Raw genomic sequence first — 4,305 nt, forward strand, 5'->3', positions numbered from 1 at the left:
CCAGAGCCACGTGACTCCCACAGCACTCAGAACACCCTCAGGAGGGTTGGACTCACAGGCATGCACCACCAAGCTTGCTTTTGTTGTGGTGGTGATGATGGTGTCTTTGTTTCCTTACTATGTGATACTGAGGAAACCGGGCTACCAAATGAGCCCCAGCTCCAGACTCCCCCCCTCCCCTGCCACTTTCTGACACAGGTCTCCCTATGAATTTACAGTGTGGACTAGACTGTGCTGGAACTCACAAAGATCTGCCCACCTCTGCCTCTTGAGTACTGGGAATTAAAGGCATGTGCCACCATTCCTGGCGACATCTCCAGCCCTTTAATCAATTATTTTTGCCTGGAGTCTCCTAAGTGTGTCAAGCTTGCTTCCTCCCAGGGCCACTGTTGGGTGCTGACTCACCTGACCTGCCCACACTAGGAGGGGCCGTGGTCAGGAGCATAATGGTCAGAGCATTCACACGGGTCACTTTGTCACCCAGCCCCCCTTGTCAGCAGGCGAAGCTGCAGATCCAAACAGAACCACACCTTGCCAGCTTTGTAGATGTCGTCCTGGTCGGCCGCCTTGGCATCCACGTCAGTGGCGGCGTGGAGCAGGAGCTCCGTGATCGTGACGCCCTCCTCCCCAGGAAGCGAGGCTGCGATGTGGAGCGGGGTCAGAGACTGCAGCTGCGGAGGAAGTGCGGCGAGGGTGAAACCCGGTCTGCAGCCAGGCAGGTGAGGCCCTGGTTTGGGGTTTGTCAGGGTCCTTGCTGTCTGAGCAGAGGAGAGGATGCATACCTTTCTGCAACCCTTTCCGGTTTCCACAACACCATCTCCTCACCAGGCCCCTGGGCACAGGATGCAGAGACCCAGGAGGCCAGACTTAGACAAATGCCCACGAACAATGGATGAGCTGAATGCTCTCAACATTCCATGTAAGCCACAAGCATCCAGGGTCACAGCTCCGAAAGCTTGAAAATCAACTGGCTTGAACCCAGTTGGTTTTAGGCCGCCTGTCTGACACTATCTTCTAAGAGTACCACCTCTGTGTCCCTGCCAGGCTCTGGTTCAGACACCACCATCTGACAGCCTTCTGACTCTCCCCATGGTGTGCCTCTCTCCACTGTCTGAAGTTGGTCCCTGATGGACAGTCTCTGACCTCCAGTAGCTAATGGCCATGGAGTGTGGGGACCCTGCTCTCACATTGAATACTAGCAACTGAGAGGACCCAGCCAGAGAAGCCAGGCTATGGTCAGGAAGGCATGTTCCACTTGTCCCCAGTCCAGTTCCCCTCAGTGCGACCTCACTCAAATAGAAAGGTGTCCCTGAATAAAAGCACCTGGAGAGCCCCCTGAAGGCAGGGTGTGGTTAGCCCGGAGTGCAGAAAGAGCCCACAGTGGGTGGATGTGATGAGGCAGGGGAATATATTCAAATGCTGGGAAGCATTAGCTCTACATGGCACATGACCTGTGACACACTCCTGCAGCTGCTAACTCGGGCATTAGTGCTCCATAGCCCAAGAGCAACTTGGTGTTGTAGACTATTAGTTTAAGATGTGATACCTTATGCCAGGTGGTGGTGCACATGCCTTTATTCCCGTGCTGGGGAGGGAAAGGCAAGTGGATCCCTGTGAGTTCAAGACCAGCCTGGTCTACAGAGCTCCAGGACAGGCTCCAAAGCTACAGGGAAACCCTGTTGTGACCACCCCTCCACTCCCACCTTGCCAAAAAAAAAAAAAAAAAAAAAAAAAAACGATGTAATACTATGTGATAGTTTATGCTGTGGAACATTTGCTTAAGATGTGTTACACTCTTCTCTATCATATTTGTATAACTCTGTGAAGCTGTGTTACTTTCCCTGCCTAAAACACCTGATTGGTCTAATAAAGAGCTGGATGGCTAATAGCTAGGTAGGAGAGAAATTAGGCAGGTCTGGCACGCAGAGAGCATAAATAGGAGGAAAAATCGAGAAAAGAGGATGAGGAGCGAGAAAAGGAGAAGATGAGGATGCCAGGGCCAGCCGCCCAGCCAGCCACAGAGTAAGAAGGAAAGAAAGATACGTAGAATAAAGAAAGGTAAAAAACCCAAAGGCAACGTGTAGTTAAAGAGAAACAGGATGATTTAAGTTAGAAAAGCTGGCAAGACAGAAGCCAAGCCAAGGATGGGCATTCATAAGTAAGAATAAATCTTTGTGTGTTTACTTAGGGGGGTGGGTGGTGGGCCCCCAAAGAGTGAAAACAAAAACCTACAGCCAGTCCTTACCCCTACAGCCAATAACCACAATCGACAGCAGCCTCCGCACATGGTGACCACGGAGACGTGAGCGGTCGGTTCCATCCCTGTACACACGAGTGAATGAGTGAACACAGCGGACAGCGCGCTTTCCTGTGGTGTGGATCCCAGGAGGAGACCACGTCCACGACAGCCAACTGAGGCTCTCAAACTTTTCAGCCGTAGCGACTGAGATGCAGCAGCTGAGGCAAGCGACGGAACAGACACAACCGGAGGGTAAATCAGTGGTGCCACTGTGAAAGCGTCCCAAAAACAACAGGAAAAAAAAAGAAAAGAAAACACGCTGCTCCTCGCTCCCCAGTCAGCAAACAGAGGAGAGCAAAGCGATGAGGGTGGAGAGACCCACTCACGTGATAAGCCATGGACCGTCAAACATCCCAAACAGAAAGACCAGCTACAGAAGGAGCCAGGATCTCTCACAGCAATGCATAATTGGGTCACACTTCTCACGAGATGACAGAAGTTCTGTGCTGATGTGTGCTAAGATGAGGCGCCATTAATAAAATGGTGGAGTCATGGCTCCGGGAACTACCGCTAGAAGACCAATGCCTCACACACCAGTGTTTATAGGCAAGGTGGACCAGTCCGACTGCTGGCCCTGAGGAGCTGTGGGCTTTTGGGAAGAAGGACCTGCGAGTCTGTATGTGGGACATCCATCATGCCTCAGAGGCCCCTCTGAACCCTGACACCTACCTGTGGGGGATACTGGATATCAGTCCGGGCCCCGCTCTCCAACAACAGCCTCACCCCATCCACATCCCCGGCCTTCACGGCAAGAAAGAGGGCCTGCATGGGCACTTGACATAGGTTGGGATCAGCTCCTCTACGCAGCAGCAATGTGATGGTCAGCCAGCGGTTTTTACGCCTGCAGGTACCAGAAGGACAGTCTCACGGGATGGAGGGAATGTGCAGGGTAGTTGCCACACCTATGACCTGGATAGGACCTTCCACACAAGAGATGTGGGGTGCTGACCTCACAGAAACACTGCATCCCCGTATCAAGTCTTCCTTGAAAATACCCAATGTCAGCCCTTCTGAGAGCCTGGTCCCCACCCTGGGAGATTCAGAAGCATAACATCAGACCTCCCTGTGTGGGTCATTTGAGCCAACCTCAGCTGTGGTCACACAGGGCTTCGGTCCAGCATGGGTCACTTAACCTCATGAGATGGGGACTGGACTCTGCTGGGGTGGGGGCCAGACAGTGAGGTGAACACAAATATACACGCATCACATACTGCCCGTATTGAAAATGCAGCCCCACCTCAGTGCCCTTGCAAGGATGCTGTCTTAGTGAGGGTTTCTTTAAGTGTGATAAAACACGATGCCAAAAAGCAACTTGGAGAACAAATGCCTTATTTTATCTTACAGTTCCAAGTAACAGTCCTTCATTGAGGGAAGTAAGGGCAGGAACTCAAGCAAGGTAAGAACCTGGAGGTAGGAGCTGACACACAGGCCATGGAGGGGTGCTGCTTACTGGCTTGCTCCTCATAACTTGCTTAGCCTACTTTCTTTTATTGATTGATTGATTGATTGATTGATTGATTATGTATACAATATTCTGTCTGTATATATGCCTGCAGGGCAGAAGAGGGCACCAGACCCCATTACAGATGGTTGTGAGCCACCATGTGGTTGCTGGGAATTGAACTCAGGACCTTTGGAAGAGTAGGTAATGCTCTTAACCTCTGAGTCATTTCTCTAGCCCTAGCCTGCTTTCTTATACACCCCAGGATCACCAGCTCAGGTGATCACCACAATGACCCGGGGCCCTTTCAAAAAATCAAAAAAATGCACCACGGGCTTTTTTGGTCCAATCTGAAGGGACATTTTCTTCACTGAGGTCCCCTCTTCCCAAATGACTCTAGCTTGTGTCGGGTTGATATAAAACTAGTCAACACGGAGTCCCAGACAATAGAACACAGTCTCTAGAAACAGCTCCCGGTGGTGGTACAGGGCTGTGATGGGTGCCCACTGAATACATGGCTTACCCTGGCAGCCATCCTCCGCCCCCACCACAGGGCGTCAGTGAC

Source organism: Myodes glareolus, chromosome 1, assembly GCF_982192425.1.
Source record: "Myodes glareolus chromosome 1, mMyoGla1.1, whole genome shotgun sequence".
Classification (NCBI taxonomy): domain Eukaryota; kingdom Metazoa; phylum Chordata; class Mammalia; order Rodentia; family Cricetidae; genus Myodes; species Myodes glareolus.